General features: G+C 43.0%; 27 non-coding genes across 27 annotated transcripts; 14 read left to right on the top strand and 13 right to left on the bottom strand.

Annotated features, from left to right (window-relative positions):
* The first annotated feature begins 229 nt into the window (after positions 1 to 229).
* TRNAR-UCG (transfer RNA arginine (anticodon UCG)) lies at positions 230 to 302 on the top strand. The gene has a single exon. It is a non-coding gene; the product is annotated as a tRNA-Arg (tRNA).
* Positions 303 to 1,456: 1,154 nt separating this feature from the next.
* TRNAL-CAA (transfer RNA leucine (anticodon CAA)) lies at positions 1,457 to 1,561 on the bottom strand. Its single transcript has 2 exons — positions 1,524 to 1,561; positions 1,457 to 1,502 (listed from the first exon to the last, which is right to left on the bottom strand). It is a non-coding gene; the product is annotated as a tRNA-Leu (tRNA).
* Positions 1,562 to 1,839: 278 nt separating this feature from the next.
* Positions 1,840 to 1,912, top strand: TRNAR-UCG (transfer RNA arginine (anticodon UCG)). The gene has a single exon. It is a non-coding gene; the product is annotated as a tRNA-Arg (tRNA).
* A 1,154-nt stretch (positions 1,913 to 3,066) lies between these two features.
* On the bottom strand, positions 3,067 to 3,176 carry TRNAL-CAA (transfer RNA leucine (anticodon CAA)). The gene is made up of 2 exons: positions 3,139 to 3,176; positions 3,067 to 3,112 (listed from the first exon to the last, which is right to left on the bottom strand). It is a non-coding gene; the product is annotated as a tRNA-Leu (tRNA).
* Positions 3,177 to 3,453: 277 nt separating this feature from the next.
* On the top strand, positions 3,454 to 3,526 carry TRNAR-UCG (transfer RNA arginine (anticodon UCG)). Its single transcript has one exon. It is a non-coding gene; the product is annotated as a tRNA-Arg (tRNA).
* Positions 3,527 to 4,680: 1,154 nt separating this feature from the next.
* TRNAL-CAA (transfer RNA leucine (anticodon CAA)) lies at positions 4,681 to 4,790 on the bottom strand. Its single transcript has 2 exons — positions 4,753 to 4,790; positions 4,681 to 4,726 (listed from the first exon to the last, which is right to left on the bottom strand). It is a non-coding gene; the product is annotated as a tRNA-Leu (tRNA).
* Positions 4,791 to 5,067: 277 nt separating this feature from the next.
* TRNAR-UCG (transfer RNA arginine (anticodon UCG)) lies at positions 5,068 to 5,140 on the top strand. The gene has a single exon. It is a non-coding gene; the product is annotated as a tRNA-Arg (tRNA).
* A 1,154-nt stretch (positions 5,141 to 6,294) lies between these two features.
* On the bottom strand, positions 6,295 to 6,404 carry TRNAL-CAA (transfer RNA leucine (anticodon CAA)). Its single transcript has 2 exons — positions 6,367 to 6,404; positions 6,295 to 6,340 (listed from the first exon to the last, which is right to left on the bottom strand). It is a non-coding gene; the product is annotated as a tRNA-Leu (tRNA).
* A 277-nt stretch (positions 6,405 to 6,681) lies between these two features.
* TRNAR-UCG (transfer RNA arginine (anticodon UCG)) lies at positions 6,682 to 6,754 on the top strand. Its single transcript has one exon. It is a non-coding gene; the product is annotated as a tRNA-Arg (tRNA).
* A 1,154-nt stretch (positions 6,755 to 7,908) lies between these two features.
* Positions 7,909 to 8,018, bottom strand: TRNAL-CAA (transfer RNA leucine (anticodon CAA)). The gene is made up of 2 exons: positions 7,981 to 8,018; positions 7,909 to 7,954 (listed from the first exon to the last, which is right to left on the bottom strand). It is a non-coding gene; the product is annotated as a tRNA-Leu (tRNA).
* A 277-nt stretch (positions 8,019 to 8,295) lies between these two features.
* Positions 8,296 to 8,368, top strand: TRNAR-UCG (transfer RNA arginine (anticodon UCG)). The gene has a single exon. It is a non-coding gene; the product is annotated as a tRNA-Arg (tRNA).
* Positions 8,369 to 9,522: 1,154 nt separating this feature from the next.
* TRNAL-CAA (transfer RNA leucine (anticodon CAA)) lies at positions 9,523 to 9,632 on the bottom strand. The gene is made up of 2 exons: positions 9,595 to 9,632; positions 9,523 to 9,568 (listed from the first exon to the last, which is right to left on the bottom strand). It is a non-coding gene; the product is annotated as a tRNA-Leu (tRNA).
* Positions 9,633 to 9,909: 277 nt separating this feature from the next.
* TRNAR-UCG (transfer RNA arginine (anticodon UCG)) lies at positions 9,910 to 9,982 on the top strand. The gene has a single exon. It is a non-coding gene; the product is annotated as a tRNA-Arg (tRNA).
* Positions 9,983 to 11,136: 1,154 nt separating this feature from the next.
* Positions 11,137 to 11,246, bottom strand: TRNAL-CAA (transfer RNA leucine (anticodon CAA)). Its single transcript has 2 exons — positions 11,209 to 11,246; positions 11,137 to 11,182 (listed from the first exon to the last, which is right to left on the bottom strand). It is a non-coding gene; the product is annotated as a tRNA-Leu (tRNA).
* Positions 11,247 to 11,524: 278 nt separating this feature from the next.
* On the top strand, positions 11,525 to 11,597 carry TRNAR-UCG (transfer RNA arginine (anticodon UCG)). Its single transcript has one exon. It is a non-coding gene; the product is annotated as a tRNA-Arg (tRNA).
* Positions 11,598 to 12,751: 1,154 nt separating this feature from the next.
* Positions 12,752 to 12,861, bottom strand: TRNAL-CAA (transfer RNA leucine (anticodon CAA)). Its single transcript has 2 exons — positions 12,824 to 12,861; positions 12,752 to 12,797 (listed from the first exon to the last, which is right to left on the bottom strand). It is a non-coding gene; the product is annotated as a tRNA-Leu (tRNA).
* Positions 12,862 to 13,139: 278 nt separating this feature from the next.
* On the top strand, positions 13,140 to 13,212 carry TRNAR-UCG (transfer RNA arginine (anticodon UCG)). Its single transcript has one exon. It is a non-coding gene; the product is annotated as a tRNA-Arg (tRNA).
* A 1,154-nt stretch (positions 13,213 to 14,366) lies between these two features.
* TRNAL-CAA (transfer RNA leucine (anticodon CAA)) lies at positions 14,367 to 14,476 on the bottom strand. The gene is made up of 2 exons: positions 14,439 to 14,476; positions 14,367 to 14,412 (listed from the first exon to the last, which is right to left on the bottom strand). It is a non-coding gene; the product is annotated as a tRNA-Leu (tRNA).
* Positions 14,477 to 14,754: 278 nt separating this feature from the next.
* TRNAR-UCG (transfer RNA arginine (anticodon UCG)) lies at positions 14,755 to 14,827 on the top strand. Its single transcript has one exon. It is a non-coding gene; the product is annotated as a tRNA-Arg (tRNA).
* Positions 14,828 to 15,981: 1,154 nt separating this feature from the next.
* On the bottom strand, positions 15,982 to 16,091 carry TRNAL-CAA (transfer RNA leucine (anticodon CAA)). The gene is made up of 2 exons: positions 16,054 to 16,091; positions 15,982 to 16,027 (listed from the first exon to the last, which is right to left on the bottom strand). It is a non-coding gene; the product is annotated as a tRNA-Leu (tRNA).
* A 278-nt stretch (positions 16,092 to 16,369) lies between these two features.
* Positions 16,370 to 16,442, top strand: TRNAR-UCG (transfer RNA arginine (anticodon UCG)). Its single transcript has one exon. It is a non-coding gene; the product is annotated as a tRNA-Arg (tRNA).
* A 1,154-nt stretch (positions 16,443 to 17,596) lies between these two features.
* Positions 17,597 to 17,706, bottom strand: TRNAL-CAA (transfer RNA leucine (anticodon CAA)). The gene is made up of 2 exons: positions 17,669 to 17,706; positions 17,597 to 17,642 (listed from the first exon to the last, which is right to left on the bottom strand). It is a non-coding gene; the product is annotated as a tRNA-Leu (tRNA).
* A 277-nt stretch (positions 17,707 to 17,983) lies between these two features.
* Positions 17,984 to 18,056, top strand: TRNAR-UCG (transfer RNA arginine (anticodon UCG)). Its single transcript has one exon. It is a non-coding gene; the product is annotated as a tRNA-Arg (tRNA).
* A 1,155-nt stretch (positions 18,057 to 19,211) lies between these two features.
* On the bottom strand, positions 19,212 to 19,321 carry TRNAL-CAA (transfer RNA leucine (anticodon CAA)). Its single transcript has 2 exons — positions 19,284 to 19,321; positions 19,212 to 19,257 (listed from the first exon to the last, which is right to left on the bottom strand). It is a non-coding gene; the product is annotated as a tRNA-Leu (tRNA).
* A 277-nt stretch (positions 19,322 to 19,598) lies between these two features.
* Positions 19,599 to 19,671, top strand: TRNAR-UCG (transfer RNA arginine (anticodon UCG)). Its single transcript has one exon. It is a non-coding gene; the product is annotated as a tRNA-Arg (tRNA).
* Positions 19,672 to 20,825: 1,154 nt separating this feature from the next.
* Positions 20,826 to 20,935, bottom strand: TRNAL-CAA (transfer RNA leucine (anticodon CAA)). Its single transcript has 2 exons — positions 20,898 to 20,935; positions 20,826 to 20,871 (listed from the first exon to the last, which is right to left on the bottom strand). It is a non-coding gene; the product is annotated as a tRNA-Leu (tRNA).
* A 278-nt stretch (positions 20,936 to 21,213) lies between these two features.
* TRNAR-UCG (transfer RNA arginine (anticodon UCG)) lies at positions 21,214 to 21,286 on the top strand. Its single transcript has one exon. It is a non-coding gene; the product is annotated as a tRNA-Arg (tRNA).
* The last annotated feature ends 271 nt before the right edge of the window (positions 21,287 to 21,557 follow it).

Raw genomic sequence — 21,557 nt, 5'->3', positions numbered from 1 at the left:
CAGAGAAGAGACAACCACAAACTTAACCTAGAAGACTTCATGAACACTGCAAGGCATGTTTTTTTCTCTGAAAACACTCATCAAACTGCCATTTTGGATCACTGCAATACCTTAGACAGCAATGTCATGTGCCTGCTCTAACAAATGAAATCCTTTGTGCTCCTTGAGCGTCTTTTCCTATGCGGTGGCTGTTTCCAGTGGAAAATGGTTTCTTCATAAAGAGGCATGAGACCGCGTGGCCTAATGGATAAGGCGTCTGACTTCGGATCAGAAGATAGAGGGTTTGAGTCCCTTCGTGGTCGTTGAGTTCTGTTCTTGTCACTTCTGTAGAGTATTTGCTCCTCTTGTTGTAAATGTCCTCGGAGACTTTGCAAAAGCCTGTGCTTCCTCACTCATGCTTATCATTCAATCCCTGCCCTTGACTGTTTACAGCTACAAAGGTGGCTGCTTTTGCTGAGCTTTCACCACAATGTCAATGACGCTAACTCTTTTCTTACAACTTGTGCAAGTCCCAGCAAAGATTTTACATCAACCTCAAATAAACACTGCTAGTCCACACTGGGATTCTAACCTTTGCCTTACTTTGAACCCAATACCCTGATGGACCTGGGAAGAGACTCTAAGTAAACTATATGACCCAGGGTTCAAACATTCATGGTAGCATCTCCCTTTCTGCTAAGCATTTTGTTTACTAACAGGAGAAAATTAATTTCCTATATGATTTAGGAAATCCTTGTCTGCAATTCTGCTGTAAGCCAGACTTTTACAAAGGTGCAGACACAGCATGTCAAGTGGCACGATGCGATTCCTTCTTGTTGCAAGCTCAACAATTTCAAAAGGTTGCCTCGGTTCCCAATTTATATGAAGAGTTCTTGCCTGATATTTGGAAAGTATGTCTGTCATTTCCTCTGAAAAGATATGATCCACACCGCAAATGGAACACTGCAATTGGTTTTCTTGCAACCTGAACTCTTTTCAAGGAAGGGTCAGTTGAAATTTCAACAAATGAGTCTTGTCAGAAGAGGGAATAACCCCACCTCTTTCACCAAAGGTCAGAACATACAGGGAAGACCTGTAAGTTATTGCCAAAAACTATCTCCTGAGTTCGGTCTCCTTACATATTTGTCACTTTACCTGTACACTAACCTTTTAAGATTTAGCAAAACAAATTGCCTCCAAAGCTTCTGATCCTGATGAAGTGAACTAGAAGAGAAGATGAGCTAACCCATATGACTGTAGGTGTGCCAAAGGGGATGGAATTTGTCAGTTTGTAAAACGTGTGTTAGAAAGCTTGTAGAAAAAAGTCGGCCTTGTTCCTTTTCTGCGAGATTTTCCAAAAGTCCATGTGAGGTTGCTGTTGAGAAGGCCCTTTGAAGAGCCTAGTAAATGAAAAGACCCAAGAGCTTGTTTTGGCAGGCCTGACCAATGTGCCATGATGGACAAAGTGAAAAAGCTCTGTCAGAAGTGGGATTTGAACCCACGCCTCCATTCGGAGACCAGAAGGCCCATGAGAAGGGAAGCCTCTTGAGTCTGGCGCCTTAGACCACTCGGCCATCCTGACAAGCGGTGTACTATGTACCCATGCAGCTGGCACAATGACTATACTTAACAGAGAAGAGACAACCACAAACTTAGCCTAGAAGACTTCATGAACACTGCAAGGCATGTTTTTTTTTTCTGAAAACACTCATCAAACTGCCATTTTGGATCACTGCAATACCTTAGACAGCAATGTCATGTGCCTGCTCTAACAAATGAAATCCTTTGTGCTCCTTGAGCGTCTTTTCCTATGCGGTGGCTGTTTCCAGTGGAAAATGGTTTCTTCATAAAGAGGCATGAGACCGCGTGGCCTAATGGATAAGGCGTCTGACTTCGGATCAGAAGATTGAGGGTTCGAGTCCCTTCGTGGTCGTTGAGCTCTGTTCTTGTCACTTCTGTAGAGTATTTGCTCCTCTTGTTGTAAATGTCCTCGGAGACTTTGCAAAAGCCTGTGCTTCCTCTCTCATGCTTATCATTCAATCCCTGCCCTTGACTGTTTACAGCTACAAAGGTGGCTGCTTTTGCTGAGCTTTCACCACAATGTCAATGACGCTAACTCTTTTCTTACAACTTGTGCAAGTCCCAGCAAAGTTTTTACATCAACCTCAAATAAACACTGCTAGTCCACACTGGGATTCTAACCTTTGCCTTACTTTGAACCCAATACCCTGATGGACCTTGGAAGAGACTCTAAGTAAACTATATGACCCAGGGTTCAAACATTCATGGTGGCATCTCCCTTTCTGCTAAGCATTTTGTTTACTAACATGAGAAAATTTATTTCCTATATGATTTAGGAAATCCTTGTCTGCAATTCTGCTGTAAGCCAGACTTTTACAAAGGTGCAGACACAGCATGTCAAGTAGCACGATGCGATTCCTTCTTGTTGCAAGCTCAACAATTTCAAAAGGTTGCCTCGGTTCCCAATTTATATGAAGAGTTCTTGCCTGAAATTTGGAAAGTATGTCTGTCATTTTCTCTGAAAAGATATGATCCACACCGCAAATGGAACACTGCAATTGGTTTTCTTGCAACCTGAACTCTTTTCAAGGAAGGGTCCGTTGAAATTTCAACAAATGAGTCTTGTCAGAAGAGGGAATAACCCCACCTCTTTCACCAAAGGTCAGAACATACAGGGAAGACCTGTAAGTTATTGCCAAAACCTATCTCCTGAGTTCGGTCTCCTTACATATTTGTCACTTTACCTGTACACTAACCTTTTAAGATTTAGCAAAACAAATTGCCTCCAAAGCTTCTGATCCTGATGAAGTGAACTAGAAGAGAAGATGAGCTAACCCATATGACTGTAGGTGTGCCAAAGGGGATGGAATTTGTCAGTTTGTAAAACGTGTGTTAGAAAGCTTGTAGAAAAAAGTCGGCCTTGTTCCTTTTCTGCGAGATTTTCCAAAAGTCCATGTGAGGTTGCTGTTGAGAAGGCCCTTTGAAGAGCCTAGTAAATGAAAAGACCCAAGAGCTTGTTTTGGCAGGCCTGACCAATGTGCCATGATGGACAAAGTGAAAAAGCTCTGTCAGAAGTGGGATTTGAACCCACGCCTCCAATCGGAGACCAGAAGGCCCATGAGAAGGGAAGAGAAGCCTCTTGAGTCTGGCGCCTTAGACCACTCGGCCATCCTGACAAGCGGTGTACTACGTACCCATGCAGCTGGCACAATGACTATACTTAACAGAGAAGAGACAACCACAAACTTAGCCTAGAAGACTTCATGAACACTGCAAGGCATGTTTTTTTCTCTGAAAACACTCATCAAACTGCCATTTTGGATCACTGCAATACCTTAGACTGCAATGTCATGTGCCTGCTCTAACAAATGAAATCCTTTGTGCTCCTTGAGCGTCTTTTCCTATGCGGTGGCTGTTTCCAGTGGAAAATGGTTTCTTCATAAAGAGGCATGAGACCGCGTGGCCTAATGGATAAGGCGTCTGACTTCGGATCAGAAGATTGAGGGTTCGAGTCCCTTCGTGGTCGTTGAGCTCTGTTCTTGTCACTTCTGTAGAGTATTTGCTCCTCTTGTTGTAAATGTCCTCGGAGACTTTGCAAAAGCCTGTGCTTCCTCACTCATGCTTATCATTCAATCCCTGCCCTTGACTGTTTACAGCTACAAAGGTGGCTGCTTTTGCTGAGCTTTCACCACAATGTCAATGACGCTAACTCTTTTCTTACAACTTGTGCAAGTCCCAGCAAAGTTTTTACATCAACCTCAAATAAACACTGCTAGTCCACACTGGGATTCTAACCTTTGCCTTACTTTGAACCCAATACCCTGATGGACCTTGGAAGAGACTCTAAGTAAACTATATGACCCAGGGTTCAAACATTCATGGTGGCATCTCCCTTTCTGCTAAGCATTTTGTTTACTAACATGAGAAAATTAATTTCCTATATGATTTAGGAAATCCTTGTCTGCAATTCTGCTGTAAGCCAGACTTTTACAAAGGTGCAGACACAGCATGTCAAGTGGCACGATGCGATTCCTTCTTGTTGCAAGCTCAACAATTTCAAAAGGTTGCCTCGGTTCCCAATTTATATGAAGAGTTCTTGCCTGAAATTTGGAAAGTATGTCTGTCATTTCCTCTGAAAAGATATGATCCACACCGCAAATGGAACACTGCAATTGGTTTTCTTGCAACCTGAACTCTTTTCAAGGAAGGGTCCGTTGAAATTACAACAAATGAGTCTTGTCAGAAGAGGGAATAACCCCACCTCTTTCACCAAAGGTCAGAACATACAGGGAAGACCTGTAAGTTATTGCCAAAACCTATCTCCTGAGTTCGGTCTCCTTACATATTTGTCACTTTACCTGTACACTAACCTTTTAAGATTTAGCAAAACAAATTGCCTCCAAAGCTTCTGATCCTGATGAAGTGAACTAGAAGAGAAGATGAGCTAACCCATATGACTGTAGGTGTGCCAAAGGGGATGGAATTTGTCAGTTTGTAAAACGTGTGTTAGAAAGCTTGTAGAAAAAAGTCGGCCTTGTTCCTTTTCTGCGAGATTTTCCAAAAGTCCATGTGAGGTTGCTGTTGAGAAGGCCCTTTGAAGAGCCTAGTAAATGAAAAGACCCAAGAGCTTGTTTTGGCAGGCCTGACCAATGTGCCATGATGGACAAAGTGAAAAAGCTCTGTCAGAAGTGGGATTTGAACCCACGCCTCCAATCGGAGACCAGAAGGCCCATGAGAAGGGAAGAGAAGCCTCTTGAGTCTGGCGCCTTAGACCACTCGGCCATCCTGACAAGCGGTGTACTATGTACCCATGCAGCTGGCACAATGACTATACTTAACAGAGAAGAGACAACCACAAACTTAGCCTAGAAGACTTCATGAACACTGCAAGGCATGTTTTTTTCTCTGAAAACACTCATCAAACTGCCATTTTGGATCACTGCAATACCTTAGACTGCAATGTCATGTGCCTGCTCTAACAAATGAAATCCTTTGTGCTCCTTGAGCGTCTTTTCCTATGCGGTGGCTGTTTCCAGTGGAAAATGGATTCTTCATAAAGAGGCATGAGACCGCGTGGCCTAATGGATAAGGCGTCTGACTTCGGATCAGAAGATTGAGGGTTCGAGTCCCTTCGTGGTTGTTGAGTTCTGTTCTTGTCACTTCTGTAGAGTATTTGCTCCTCTTGTTGTAAATGTCCTCGGAGACTTTGCAAAAGTTTGTGCTTCCTCACTCATGCTTATCATTCAATCCTTGCCCTTGACTGTTTACAGCTACAAAGGTGGCTGCTTTTGCTGAGCTTTCACCACAATGTCAATGACGCTAACTCTTTTCTTACAACTTGTGCAAGTCCCAGCAAAGTTTTTACATCAACCTCAAATAAACACTGCTAGTCCACACTGGGATTCTAACCTTTGCCTTACTTTGAACCCAATACCCTGATGGACCTTGGAAGAAACTCTAAGTAAACTATATGACCCAGGGTTCAAACATTCATGGTAGCATCTCCCTTTCTGCTAAGCATTTTGTTTACTAACATGAGAAAATTAATTTCCTATATGATTTAGGAAATCCTTGTCTGCAATTCTGCTGTAAGCCAGACTTTTACAAAGGTGCAGACACAGCATGTCAAGTAGCACGATGCGATTCCTTCTTGTTGCAAGCTCAACAATTTCAAAAGGTTGCCTCGGTTCCCAATTTATATGAAGAGTTCTTGCCTGAAATTTGGAAAGTATGTCTGTCATTTTCTCTGAAAAGATATGATCCACACCGCAAATGGAGCACTGCAATTGGTTTTCTTGCAACCTGAACTCTTTTCAAGGAAGGGTCCGTTGAAATTTCAACAAATGAGTCTTGTCAGAAGAGGGAATAACCCCACCTCTTTCACCAAAGGTCAGAACATACAGGGAAGACCTGTAAGTTATTGCCAAAACCTATCTCCTGAGTTCGGTCTCCTTACATATTTGTCACTTTACCTGTACACTAACCTTTTAAGATTTAGCAAAACAAATTGCCTCCAAAGCTTCTGATCCTGATGAAGTGAACTAGAAGAGAAGATGAGCTAACCCATATGACTGTAGGTGTGCCAAAGGGGATGGAATTTGTCAGTTTGTAAAACGTGTGTTAGAAAGCTTGTAGAAAAAAGTCGGCCTTGTTCCTTTTCTGCGAGATTTTCCAAAAGTCCATGTGAGGTTGCTGTTGAGAAGGCCCTTTGAAGAGCCTAGTAAATGAAAAGACCCAAGAGCTTGTTTTGGCAGGCCTGACCAATGTGCCATGATGGACAAAGTGAAAAAGCTCTGTCAGAAGTGGGATTTGAACCCACGCCTCCATTCGGAGACCAGAAGGCCCATGAGAAGGGAAGAGAAGCCTCTTGAGTCTGGCGCCTTAGACCACTCGGCCATCCTGACAAGCGGTGTACTATGTACCCATGCAGCTGGCACAATGACTATACTTAACAGAGAAGAGACAACCACAAACTTAGCCTAGAAGACTTCATGAACACTGCAAGGCATGTTTTTTTCTCTGAAAACACTCATCAAACTGCCATTTTGGATCACTGCAATACCTTAGACTGCAATGTCATGTGCCTGCTCTAACAAATGAAATCCTTTGTGCTCCTTGAGCGTCTTTTCCTATGCGGTGGCTGTTTCCAGTGGAAAATGGATTCTTCATAAAGAGGCATGAGACCGCGTGGCCTAATGGATAAGGCGTCTGACTTCGGATCAGAAGATTGAGGGTTCGAGTCCCTTTGTGGTCGTTGAGTTCTGTTCTTGTCACTTCTGTAGAGTATTTGCTCCTCTTGTTGTAAATGTCCTCGGAGACTTTGCAAAAGCCTGTGCTTCCTCACTCATGCTTATCATTCAATCCCTGCCCTTGACTGTTTACAGCTACAAAGGTGGCTGCTTTTGCTGAGCTTTCACCACAATGTCAATGACGCTAACTCTTTTCTTACAACTTGTGCAAGTCCCAGCAAAGTTTTTACATCAACCTCAAATAAACACTGCTAGTCCACACTGGGATTCTAACCTTTGCCTTACTTTGAACCCAATACCCTGATGGACCTTGGAAGAAACTCTAAGTAAACTATATGACCCAGGGTTCAAACATTCATGGTGGCATCTCCCTTTCTGCTAAGCATTTTGTTTACTAACATGAGAAAATTAATTTCCTATATGATTTAGGAAATCCTTGTCTGCAATTCTGCTGTAAGCCAGACTTTTACAAAGGTGCAGACACAGCATGTCAAGTAGCACGATGCGATTCCTTCTTGTTGCAAGCTCAACAATTTCAAAAGGTTGCCTCGGTTCCCAATTTATATGAAGAGTTCTTGCCTGAAATTTGGAAAGTATGTCTGTCATTTCCTCTGAAAAGATATGATCCACACCGCAAATGGAACACTGCAATTGGTTTTCTTGCAACCTGAACTCTTTTCAAGGAAGGGTCCGTTGAAATTTCAACAAATGAGTCTTGTCAGAAGAGGGAATAACCCCACCTCTTTCACCAAAGGTCAGAACATACAGGGAAGACCTGTAAGTTATTGCCAAAACCTATCTCCTGAGTTCGGTCTCCTTACATATTTGTCACTTTACCTGTACACTAACCTTTTAAGATTTAGCAAAACAAATTGCCTCCAAAGCTTCTGATCCTGATGAAGTGAACTAGAAGAGAAGATGAGCTAACCCATATGACTGTAGGTGTGCCAAAGGGGATGGAATTTGTCAGTTTGTAAAACGTGTGTTAGAAAGCTTGTAGAAAAAAGTCGGCCTTGTTCCTTTTCTGCGAGATTTTCCAAAAGTCCATGTGAGGTTGCTGTTGAGAAGGCCCTTTGAAGAGCCTAGTAAATGAAAAGACCCAAGAGCTTGTTTTGGCAGGCCTGACCAATGTGCCATGATGGACAAAGTGAAAAAGCTCTGTCAGAAGTGGGATTTGAACCCACGCCTCCAATCGGAGACCAGAAGGCCCATGAGAAGGGAAGAGAAGCCTCTTGAGTCTGTCGCCTTAGACCACTCGGCCATCCTGACAAGCGGTGTACTATGTACCCATGCAGCTGGCACAATGACTATACTTAACAGAGAAGAGACAACCACAAACTTAGCCTAGAAGACTTCATGAACACTGCAAGGCATGTTTTTTTCTCTGAAAACACTCATCAAACTGCCATTTTGGATCACTGCAATACCTTAGACTGCAATGTCATGTGCCTGCTCTAACAAATGAAATCCTTTGTGCTCCTTGAGCGTCTTTTCCTATGCGGTGGCTGTTTCCAGTGGAAAATGGATTCTTCATAAAGAGGCATGAGACCGCGTGGCCTAATGGATAAGGCGTCTGACTTCGGATCAGTAGATTGAGGGTTCGAGTCCCTTCGTGGTCGTTGAGTTCTGTTCTTGTCACTTCTGTAGAGTATTTGCTCCTCTTGTTGTAAATGTCCTCGGAGACTTTGCAAAAGCCTGTGCTTCCTCACTCATGCTTATCATTCAATCCCTGCCCTTGACTGTTTACAGCTACAAAGGTGGCTGCTTTTGCTGAGCTTTCACCACAATGTCAATGACGCTAACTCTTTTCTTACAACTTGTGCAAGTCCCAGCAAAGTTTTTACATCAACCTCAAATAAACACTGCTAGTCCACACTGGGATTCTAACCTTTGCCTTACTTTGAACCCAATACCCTGATGGACCTTGGAAGAAACTCTAAGTAAACTATATGACCCAGGGTTCAAACATTCATGGTGGCATCTCCCTTTCTGCTAAGCATTTTGTTTACTAACATGAGAAAATTAATTTCCTATATGATTTAGGAAATCCTTGTCTGCAATTCTGCTGTAAGCCAGACTTTTACAAAGGTGCAGACACAGCATGTCAAGTAGCACGATGCGATTCCTTCTTGTTGCAAGCTCAACAATTTCAAAAGGTTGCCTCGGTTCCCAATTTATATGAAGAGTTCTTGCCTGAAATTTGGAAAGTATGTCTGTCATTTTCTCTGAAAAGATATGATCCACACCGCAAATGGAACACTGCAATTGGTTTTCTTGCAACCTGAACTCTTTTCAAGGAAGGGTCCGTTGAAATTACAACAAATGAGTCTTGTCAGAAGAGGGAATAACCCCACCTCTTTCACCAAAGGTCAGAACATACAGGGAAGACCTGTAAGTTATTGCCAAAACCTATCTCCTGAGTTCGGTCTCCTTACATATTTGTCACTTTACCTGTACACTAACCTTTTAAGATTTAGCAAAACAAATTGCCTCCAAAGCTTCTGATCCTGATGAAGTGAACTAGAAGAGAAGATGAGCTAACCCATATGACTGTAGGTGTGCCAAAGGGGATGGAATTTGTCAGTTTGTAAAACGTGTGTTAGAAAGCTTGTAGAAAAAAGTCGGCCTTGTTCCTTTTCTGCGAGATTTTCCAAAAGTCCATGTGAGGTTGCTGTTGAGAAGGCCCTTTGAAGAGCCTAGTAAATGAAAAGACCCAAGAGCTTGTTTTGGCAGGCCTGACCAATGTGCCATGATGGACAAAGTGAAAAAGCTCTGTCAGAAGTGGGATTTGAACCCACACCTCCAATCGGAGACCAGAAGGCCCATGAGAAGGGAAGAGAAGCCTCTTGAGTCTGGCGCCTTAGACCACTCGGCCATCCTGACAAGCGGTGTACTATGTACCCATGCAGCTGGCACAATGACTATACTTAACAGAGAAGAGACAACCACAAACTTAGCCTAGAAGACTTCATGAACACTGCAAGGCATGTTTTTTTCTCTGAAAACACTCATCAAACTGCCATTTTGGATCACTGCAATACCTTAGACTGCAATGTCATGTGCCTGCTCTAACAAATGAAATCCTTTGTGCTCCTTGAGCGTCTTTTCCTATGCGGTGGCTGTTTCCAGTGGAAAATGGATTCTTCATAAAGAGGCATGAGACCGCGTGGCCTAATGGATAAGGCGTCTGACTTCGGATCAGAAGATTGAGGGTTCAAGTCCCTTTGTGGTCGTTGAGTTCTGGTCTTGTCACTTCTGTAGAGTATTTGCTCCTCTTGTTGTAAATGTCCTCGGAGACTTTGCAAAAGCCTGTGCTTCCTCACTCATGCTTATCATTCAATCCCTGCCCTTGACTGTTTACAGCTACAAAGGTGGCTGCTTTTGCAGAGCTTTCACCACAATGTCAATGACGCTAACTCTTTTCTTACAACTTGTGCAAGTCCCAGCAAAGTTTTTACATCAACCTCAAATAAACACTGCTAGTCCACACTGGGATTCTAACCTTTGCCTTACTTTGAACCCAATACCCTGATGGACCTTGGAAGAAACTCTAAGTAAACTATATGACCCAGGGTTCAAACATTCATGGTGGCATCTCCCTTTCTGCTAAGCATTTTGTTTACTAACATGAGAAAATTAATTTCCTATATGATTTAGGAAATCCTTGTCTGCAATTCTGCTGTAAGCCAGACTTTTACAAAGGTGCAGACATAGCATGTCAAGTAGCACGATGCGATTCCTTCTTGTTGCAAGCTCAACAATTTCAAAAGGTTGCCTCGGTTCCCAATTTATATGAAGAGTTCTTGCCTGAAATTTGGAAAGTATGTCTGTCATTTCCTCTGAAAAGATATGATCCACACCGCAAATGGAACACTGCAATTGGTTTTCTTGCAACCTGAACTCTTTTCAAGGAAGGGTCCGTTGAAATTTCAACAAATGAGTCTTGTCAGAAGAGGGAATAACCCCACCTCTTTCACCAAAGGTCAGAACATACAGGGAAGACCTGTAAGTTATTGCCAAAACCTATCTCCTGAGTTCGGTCTCCTTACATATTTGTCACTTTACCTGTACACTAACCTTTTAAGATTTAGCAAAACAAATTGCCTCCAAAGCTTCTGATCCTGATGAAGTGAACTAGAAGAGAAGATGAGCTAACCCATATGACTGTAGGTGTGCCAAAGGGGATGGAATTTGTCAGTTTGTAAAACGTGTGTTAGAAAGCTTGTAGAAAAAAGTCGGCCTTGTTCCTTTTCTGCGAGATTTTCCAAAAGTCCATGTGAGGTTGCTGTTGAGAAGGCCCTTTGAAGAGCCTAGTAAATGAAAAGACCCAAGAGCTTGTTTTGGCAGGCCTGACCAATGTGCCATGATGGACAAAGTGAAAAAGCTCTGTCAGAAGTGGGATTTGAACCCACACCTCCATTCGGAGACCAGAAGGCCCATGAGAAGGGAAGAGAAGCCTCTTGAGTCTGGCGCCTTAGACCACTCGGCCATCCTGACAAGCGGTGTACTATGTACCCATGCAGCTGGCACAATGACTATACTTAACAGAGAAGAGACAACCACAAACTTAGCCTAGAAGACTTCATGAACACTGCAAGGCATGTTTTTTTTTTCTGAAAACACTCATCAAACTGCCATTTTGGATCACTGCAATACCTTAGACAGCAATGTCATGTGCCTGCTCTAACAAATGAAATCCTTTGTGCTCCTTGAGCGTCTTTTCCTATGCGGTGGCTGTTTCCAGTGGAAAATGGTTTCTTCATAAAGAGGCATGAGACCGCGTGGCCTAATGGATAAGGCGTCTGACTTCGGATCAGAAGATTGAGGGTTCGAGTCCCTTCGTGGTCGTTGAGTTCTGTTCTTGTCACTTCTGTAGAGTATTTGCTCCTCTTGTTGTAAATGTCCTCGGAGACTTTGCAAAAGCCTGTGCTTCCTCACTCATGCTTATCATTCAATCCCTGCCCTTGACTGTTTACAGCTACAAAGGTGGCTGCTTTTGCTGAGCTTTCACCACAATGTCAATGACGCTAACTCTTTTCTTACAACTTGTGCAAGTCCCAGCAAAGTTTTTACATCAACCTCAAATAAACACTGCTAGTCCACACTGGGATTCTAACCTTTGCCTTACTTTGAACCCAATACCCTGATGGACCTTGGAAGAAACTCTAAGTAAACTATATGACCCAGGGTTCAAACATTCATGGTGGCATCTCCCTTTCTGCTAAGCATTTTGTTTACTAACATGAGAAAATTAATTTCCTATATGATTTAGGAAATCCTTGTCTGCAATTCTGCTGTAAGCCAGACTTTTACAAAGGTGCAGACACAGCATGTCAAGTGGCACGATGCGATTCCTTCTTGTTGCAAGCTCAACAATTTCAAAAGGTTGCCTCGGTTCCCAATTTATATGAAGAGTTCTTGCCTGAAATTTGGAAAGTATGTCTGTCATTTCCTCTGAAAAGATATGATCCACACCGCAAATGGAACACTGCAATTGGTTTTCTTGCAACCTGAACTCTTTTCAAGGAAGGGTCCGTTGAAATTACAACAAATGAGTCTTGTCAGAAGAGGGAATAACCCCACCTCTTTCACCAAAGGTCAGAACATACAGGGAAGACCTGTAAGTTATTGCCAAAACCTATCTCCTGAGTTCGGTCTCCTTACATATTTGTCACTTTACCTGTACACTAACCTTTTAAGATTTAGCAAAACAAATTGCCTCCAAAGCTTCTGATCCTGATGAAGTGAACTAGAAGAGAAGATGAGCTAACCCATATGACTGTAGGTGTGCCAAAGGGGATGGAATTTGTCAGTTTGTAAAACGTGTGTTAGAAAGCTTGTAGAAAAAAGTCGGCCTTGTTCCTTTTCTGCGAGATTTTCCAAAAGTCCATGTGAGGTTGCTGTTGAGAAGGCCCTTTGAAGAGCCTAGTAAATGAAAAGACCCAAGAGCTTGTTTTGGCAGGCCTGACCAATGTGCCATGATGGACAAAGTGAAAAAGCTCTGTCAGAAGTGGGATTTGAACCCACACCTCCATTCGGAGACCAGAAGGCCCATGAGAAGGGAAGAGAAGCCTCTTGAGTCTGGCGCCTTAGACCACTCGGCCATCCTGACAAGCGGTGTACTATGTACCCATGCAGCTGGCACAATGACTATACTTAACAGAGAAGAGACAACCACAAACTTAGCCTAGAAGACTTCATGAACACTGCAAGGCATGTTTTTTTTTTCTGAAAACACTCATCAAACTGCCATTTTGGATCACTGCAATACCTTAGACAGCAATGTCATGTGCCTGCTCTAACAAATGAAATCCTTTGTGCTCCTTGAGCGTCTTTTCCTATGCGGTGGCTGTTTCCAGTGGAAAATGGTTTCTTCATAAAGAGGCATGAGACCGCGTGGCCTAATGGATAAGGCGTCTGACTTCGGATCAGAAGATTGAGGGTTCGAGTCCCTTCGTGGTCGTTGAGTTCTGTTCTTGTCACTTCTGTAGAGTATTTGCTCCTCTTGTTGTAAATGTCCTCGGAGACTTTGCAAAAGCCTGTGCTTCCTCACTCATGCTTATCATTCAATCCCTGCCCTTGACTGTTTACAGCTACAAAGGTGGCTGCTTTTGCTGAGCTTTCACCACAATGTCAATGACGCTAACTCTTTTCTTACAACTTGTGCAAGTCCCAGCAAAGTTTTTACATCAACCTCAAATAAACACTGCTAGTCCACACTGGGATTCTAACCTTTGCCTTACTTTGAACCCAATACCCTGATGGACCTTGGAAGAAACTCTAAGTAAACTATATGACCCAGGGTTCAAACATTCATGGTGGCATCTCCCTTTCTGCTAAGCATTTTGTTTACTAACATGAGAAAATTAATTTCCTATATGATTTAGGAAATCCTTGTCTGCAATTCTGCTGTAAGCCAGACTTTTACAAAGGTGCAGACACAGCATGTCAAGTGGCACGATGCGATTCCTTCTTGTTGCAAGCTCAACAATTTCAAAAGGTTGCCTCGGTTCCCAATTTATATGAAGAGTTCTTGCCTGAAATTTGGAAAGTATGTCTGTCATTTCCTCTGAAAAGATATGATCCACACCGCAAATGGAACACTGCAATTGGTTTTCTTGCAACCTGAACTCTTTTCAAGGAAGGGTCCGTTGAAATTACAACAAATGAGTCTTGTCAGAAGAGGGAATAACCCCACCTCTTTCACCAAAGGTCAGAACATACAGGGAAGACCTGTAAGTTATTGCCAAAACCTATCTCCTGAGTTCGGTCTCCTTACATATTTGTCACTTTACCTGTACACTAACCTTTTAAGATTTAGCAAAACAAATTGCCTCCAAAGCTTCTGATCCTGATGAAGTGAACTAGAAGAGAAGATGAGCTAACCCATATGACTGTAGGTGTGCCAAAGGGGATGGAATTTGTCAGTTTGTAAAACGTGTGTTAGAAAGCTTGTAGAAAAAAGTCGGCCTTGTTCCTTTTCTGCGAGATTTTCCAAAAGTCCATGTGAGGTTGCTGTTGAGAAGGCCCTTTGAAGAGCCTAGTAAATGAAAAGACCCAAGAGCTTGTTTTGGCAGGCCTGACCAATGTGCCATGATGGACAAAGTGAAAAAGCTCTGTCAGAAGTGGGATTTGAACCCACACCTCCATTCGGAGACCAGAAGGCCCATGAGAAGGGAAGAGAAGCCTTTTGAGTCTGGCGCCTTAGACCACTCGGCCATCCTGACAAGCGGTGTACTATGTACCCATGCAGCTGGCACAATGACTATACTTAACAGAGAAGAGACAACCACAAACTTAGCCTAGAAGACTTCATGAACACTGCAAGGCATGTTTTTTTTTTCTGAAAACACTCATCAAACTGCCATTTTGGATCACTGCAATACCTTAGACAGCAATGTCATGTGCCTGCTCTAACAAATGAAATCCTTTGTGCTCCTTGAGCGTCTTTTCCTATGCGGTGGCTGTTTCCAGTGGAAAATGGTTTCTTCATAAAGAGGCATGAGACCGCGTGGCCTAATGGATAAGGTGTCTGACTTCGGATCAGAAGATTGAGGGTTCGAGTCCCTTCGTGGTTGTTGAGCTCTGTTCTTGTCACTTCTGTAGAGTATTTGCTCCTCTTGTTGTAAATGTCCTCGGAGACTTTGCAAAAGCCTGTGCTTCCTCACTCATGCTTATCATTCAATCCCTGCCCTTGACTGTTTACAGCTACAAAGGTGGCTGCTTTTGCTGAGCTTTCACCACAATGTCAATGACGCTAACTCTTTTCTTACAACTTGTGCAAGTCCCAGCAAAGTTTTTACATCAACCTCAAATAAACACTGCTAGTCCACACTGGGATTCTAACCTTTGCCTTACTTTGAACCCAATACCCTGATGGACCTTGGAAGAGACTCTAAGTAAACTATATGACCCAGGGTTCAAACATTCATGGTGGCATCTCCCTTTCTGCTAAGCATTTTGTTTACTAACATGAGAAAATTAATTTCCTATATGATTTAGGAAATCCTTGTCTGCAATTCTGCTGTAAGCCAGACTTTTACAAAGGTGCAGACACAGCATGTCAAGTGGCACGATGCGATTCCTTCTTGTTGCAAGCTCAACAATTTCAAAAGGTTGCCTCGGTTCCCAATTTATATGAAGAGTTCTTGCCTGAAATTTGGAAAGTATGTCTGTCATTTCCTCTGAAAAGATATGATCCACACCGCAAATGGAACACTGCAATTGGTTTTCTTGCAACCTGAACTCTTTTCAAGGAAGGGTCCGTTGAAATTACAACAAATGAGTCTTGTCAGAAGAGGGAATAACCCCACCTCTTTCACCAAAGGTCAGAACATACAGGGAAGACCTGTAAGTTATTGCCAAAACCTATCTCCTGAGTTCGGTCTCCTTACATATTTGTCACTTTACCTGTACACTAACCTTTTAAGATTTAGCAAAACAAATTGCCTCCAAAGCTTCTGATCCTGATGAAGTGAACTAGAAGAGAAGATGAGCTAACCCATATGACTGTAGGTGTGCCAAAGGGGATGGAATTTGTCAGTTTGTAAAACGTGTGTTAGAAAGCTTGTAGAAAAAAGTCGGCCTTGTTCCTTTTCTGCGAGATTTTCCAAAAGTCCATGTGAGGTTGCTGTTGAGAAGGCCCTTTGAAGAGCCTAGTAAATGAAAAGACCCAAGAGCTTGTTTTGGCAGGCCTGACCAATGTGCCATGATGGACAAAGTGAAAAAGCTCTGTCAGAAGTGGGATTTGAACCCACACCTCCATTCGGAGACCAGAAGGCCCATGAGAAGGGAAGAGAAGCCTTTTGAGTCTGGCGCCTTAGACCACTCGGCCATCCTGACAAGCGGTGTACTATGTACCCATGCAGCTGGCACAATGACTATACTTAACAGAGAAGAGACAACCACAAACTTAGCCTAGAAGACTTCATGAACACTGCAAGGCATGTTTTTTTTTTCTGAAAACACTCATCAAACTGCCATTTTGGATCACTGCAATACCTTAGACAGCAATGTCATGTGCCTGCTCTAACAAATGAAATCCTTTGTGCTCCTTGAGCGTCTTTTCCTATGCGGTGGCTGTTTCCAGTGGAAAATGGTTTCTTCATAAAGAGGCATGAGACCGCGTGGCCTAATGGATAAGGCGTCTGACTTCGGATCAGAAGATTGAGGGTTCGAGTCCCTTCGTGGTCGTTGAGCTCTGTTCTTGTCACTTCTGTAGAGTATTTGCTCCTCTTGTTGTAAATGTCCTCGGAGACTTTGCAAAAGCCTGTGCTTCCTCACTCATGCTTATCATTCAATCCCTGCCCTTGACTGTTTACAGCTACAAAGGTGGCTGCTTTTGCTGAGCTTTCACCACAATGTCAATGACGCTAACTCTTTTCTTACAACTTGTGCAAGTCCCAGCAAAGTTTTTACATCAACCTCAAATAAACACTGCTAGTCCACACTGGGATTCTAACCTTTGCCTTACTTTGAACCCAATACCCTGATGGACCTTGGAAGAGACTCTAAGTAAACTATATGACCCAGGGTTCAAACATTCATGGTGGCATCTCCCTTTCTGCTAAGCATTTTGTTTACTAACATGAGAAAATTAATTTCCTATATGATTTAGGAAATCCTTGTCTGCAATTCTGCTGTAAGCCAGACTTTTACAAAGGTGCAGACACAGCATGTCAAGTGGCACGATGCGATTCCTTCTTGTTGCAAGCTCAACAATTTCAAAAGGTTGCCTCGGTTCCCAATTTATATGAAGAGTTCTTGCCTGAAATTTGGAAAGTATGTCTGTCATTTCCTCTGAAAAGATATGATCCACACCGCAAATGGAACACTGCAATTGGTTTTCTTGCAACCTGAACTCTTTTCAAGGAAGGGTCCGTTGAAATTACAACAAATGAGTCTTGTCAGAAGAGGGAATAACCCCACCTCTTTCACCAAAGGTCAGAACATACAGGGAAGACCTGTAAGTTATTGCCAAAACCTATCTCCTGAGTTCGGTCTCCTTACATATTTGTCACTTTACCTGTACACTAACCTTTTAAGATTTAGCAAAACAAATTGCCTCCAAAGCTTCTGATCCTGATGAAGTGAACTAGAAGAGAAGATGAGCTAACCCATATGACTGTAGGTGTGCCAAAGGGGATGGAATTTGTCAGTTTGTAAAACGTGTGTTAGAAAGCTTGTAGAAAAAAGTCGGCCTTGTTCCTTTTCTGCGAGATTTTCCAAAAGTCCATGTGAGGTTGCTGTTGAGAAGGCCCTTTGAAGAGCCTAGTAAATGAAAAGACCCAAGAGCTTGTTTTGGCAGGCCTGACCAATGTGCCATGATGGACAAAGTGAAAAAGCTCTGTCAGAAGTGGGATTTGAACCCACGCCTCCATTCAGAGACCAGAAGGCCCATGAGAAGGGAAGAGAAGCCTCTTGAGTCTGGCGCCTTAGACCACTCGGCCATCCTGACAAGCGGTGTACTTTGTACCCATGCAGCTGGCACAATGACTATACTTAACAGAGAAGAGACAACCACAAACTTAGCCTAGAAGACTTCATGAACACTGCAAGGCATGTTTTTTTTTCTGAAAACACTCATCAAACTGCCATTTTGGATCACTGCAATACCTTAGACAGCAATGTCATGTGCCTGCTCTAACAAATGAAATCCTTTGTGCTCCTTGAGCGTCTTTTCCTATGCGGTGGCTGTTTCCAGTGGAAAATGGTTTCTTCATAAAGAGGCATGAGACCGCGTGGCCTAATGGATAAGGCGTCTGACTTCGGATCAGAAGATTGAGGGTTCGAGTCCCTTCGTGGTCGTTGAGCTCTGTTCTTGTCACTTCTGTAGAGTATTTGCTCCTCTTGTTGTAAATGTCCTCGGAGACTTTGCAAAAGCCTGTGCTTCCTCACTCATGCTTATCATTCAATCCCTGCCCTTGACTGTTTACAGCTACAAAGGTGGCTGCTTTTGCTGAGCTTTCACCACAATGTCAATGACGCTAACTCTTTTCTTACAACTTGTGCAAGTCCCAGCAAAGTTTTTACATCAACCTCAAATAAACACTGCTAGTCCACACTGGGATTCTAACCTTTGCCTTACTTTGAACCCAATACCCTCATGGACCTTGGAAGAGACTCTAAGTAAACTATATGACCCAGGGTTCAAACATTCATGGTGGCAACTCCCTTTCTGCTAAGCATTTTGTTTACTAAGATGAGAAAATTAATTTCCTATATGATTTAGGAAATCCTTGTCTGCAATTCTGCTGTAAGCCAGACTTTTACAAAGGTGCAGACACAGCATGTCAAGTGGCACGATGCGATTCCTTCTTGTTGCAAGCTCAACAATTTCAAAAGGTTGCCTCGGTTCCCAATTTATATGAAGAGTTCTTGCCTGAAATTTGGAAAGTATGTCTGTCATTTCCTCTGAAAAGATATGATCCACACCGCAAATGGAACACTGCAATTGGTTTTCTTGCAACCTGAACTCTTTTCAAGGAAGGGTCCGTTGAAATTTCAACAAATGAGTCTTGTCAGAAGAGGGAATAACCCCACCTCTTTCACCAAAGGTCAGAACATACAGGGAAGACCTGTAAGTTATTGCCAAAACCTATCTCCTGAGTTCGGTCTCCTTACATATTTGTCACTTTACCAGTACACTAACCTTTTAAGATTTAGCAAAACAAATTGCCTCCAAAGCTTCTGATCCTGATGAAGTGAACTAGAAGAGAAGATGAGCTAACCCATATGACTGTAGGTGTGCCAAAGGGGATGGAATTTGTCAGTTTGTAAAACGTGTGTTAGAAAGCTTGTAGAAAAAAGTCGGCCTTGTTCCTTTTCTGCGAGATTTTAACAAAAGTCCATGTGAGGTTGCTGTTGAGAAGGCCCTTTGAAGAGCCTAGTAAATGAAAAGACCCAAGAGCTTGTTTTGGCAGGCCTGACCAATGTGCCATGATGGACAAAGTGAAAAAGCTCTGTCAGAAGTGGGATTTGAACCCACGCCTCCAATCGGAGACCAGAAGACCCATGAGAAGGGAAGAGAAGCCTCTTGAGTCTGGCGCCTTAGACCACTCGGCCATCCTGAAAAGCGGTGTACTATGTACCCATGCAGCTGGCACAATGACTATACTTAACAGAGAAGAGACAACCACAAACTTAACCTAGAAGACTTCATGAACACTGCAAGGCATGTTTTTTTCTCTGAAAACACTCATCAAACTGCCATTTTGGATCACTGCAATACCTTAGACAGCAATGTCATGTGCCTGCTCTAACAAATGAAATCCTTTGTGCTCCTTGAGCGTCCTTTCCTATGCGGTGGCTGTTTCCAGTGGAAAATGGTTTCTTCATAAAGAGGCATGAGACCGCGTGGCCTAATGGATAAGGCGTCTGACTTCGGATCAGAAGATAGAGGGTTTGAGTCCCTTCGTGGTCGTTGAGTTCTGTTCTTGTCACTTCTGTAGAGTATTTGCTCCTCTTGTTGTAAATGTCCTCGGAGACTTTGCAAAAGCCTGTGCTTCCTCACTCATGCTTATCATTCAATCCCTGCCCTTGACTGTTTACAGCTACAAAGGTGGCTGCTTTTGCTGAGCTTTCACCACAATGTCAATGACGCTAACTCTTTTCTTACAACTTGTGCAAGTCCCAGCAAAGTTTTTACATCAACCTCAAATAAACACTGCTAGTCCACACTGGGATTCTAACCTTTGCCTTACTTTGAACCCAATACCCTGATGGACCTGGGAAGAGACTCTAAGTAAACTATATGACCCAGGGTTCAAACATTCATGGTAGCATCTCCCTTTCTGCTAAGCATTTTGTTTACTAACAGGAGAAAATTAATTTCCTATATGATTTAGGAAATCCTTGTCTGCAATTCTGCTGTAAGCCAGACTTTTACAAAGGTGCAGACACAGCATGTCAAGTGGCACGATGCGATTCCTTCTTGTTGCAAGCTCAACAATTTCAAAAGGTTGCCTCGGTTCCCAATCTATATGAAGAGTTCTTGCCTGATATTTGGAAAGTATGTCTGTCATTTCCTCTGAAAAGATATGATCCACACCGCAAATGGAACACTGCAATTGGTTTTCTTGCAACCTGAACTCTTTTCAAGGAAGGGTCCGTTGAAATTTCAACAAATGAGTCTTGTCAGAAGAGGGAATAACCCCACCTCTTTCACCAAAGGTCAGAACATACAGGGAAGACCTGTAAGTTATTGCCAAAAACTATCTCCTGAGTTCGGTCTCCTTACATATTTGTCACTTTACCTGTACACTAACCTTTTAAGATTTAGCAAAACAAATTGCCTCCAAAGCTTCTGATCCTGATGAAGTGAACTAGAAGAGAAGATGAGCTAACCCATATGACTGTAGGTGTGCCAAAGGGGATGGAATTTGTCAGTTTGTAAAACGTGTGTTAGAAAGCTTGTAGAAAAAAGTCGGCCTTGTTCCTTTTCTGCGAGATTTTCCAAAAGTCCATGTGAGGTTGCTGTTGAGAAGGCCCTTTGAAGAGCCTAGTAAATGAAAAGACCCAAGAGCTTGTTTTGGCAGGCCTGACCAATGTGCCATGATGGACAAAGTGAAAAAGCTCTGTCAGAAGTGGGATTTGAACCCACGCCTCCATTCGGAAACCAGAAGGCCCATGAGAAGGGAAGAGAAGCCTCTTGAGTCTGGCGCCTTAGACCACTCGGCCATCCTGACAAGCGGTGTACTATGTACCCATGCAGCTGGCACAATGACTATACTTAACAGAGAAGAGACAACCACAAACTTAGCCTAGAAGACTTCATGAACACTGCAAGGCATGTTTTTTTTTTCTGAAAACACTCATCAAACTGCCATTTTGGATCACTGCAATACCTTAGACAGCAATGTCATGTGCCTGCTCTAACAAATGAAATCCTTTGTGCTCCTTGAGCGTCTTTTCCTTTGCGGTGGCTGTTTCCAGTGGAAAATGGTTTCTTCATAAAGAGGCATGAGACCGCGTGGCCTAATGGATAAGGCGTCTGACTTCGGATCAGAAGATTGAGGGTTCGAGTCCCTTCGTGGTCGTTGAGCTCTGTTCTTGTCACTTCTGTAGAGTATTTGCTCCTCTTGTTGTAAATGTCCTCGGAGACTTTGCAAAAGCCTGTGCTTCCTCACTCATGCTTATCATTCAATCCCTGCCCTTGACTGTTTACAGCTACAAAGGTGGCTGCTTTTGCTGAGCTTTCACCACAATGTCAATGACGCTAACTCTTTTCTTACAACTTGTGCAAGTCCCAGCAAAGTTTTTACATCAACCTCAAATAAACACTGCTAGTCCACACTGGGATTCTAACCT

The sequence above is a fragment of the Hyperolius riggenbachi genome, chromosome 8, assembly GCF_040937935.1.
Source record: "Hyperolius riggenbachi isolate aHypRig1 chromosome 8, aHypRig1.pri, whole genome shotgun sequence".
NCBI lineage: Eukaryota > Metazoa > Chordata > Amphibia > Anura > Hyperoliidae > Hyperolius > Hyperolius riggenbachi.
Note: the sequence above shows the minus strand (reverse complement) of the source record. Positions and strands in the feature narration are given on the sequence as shown.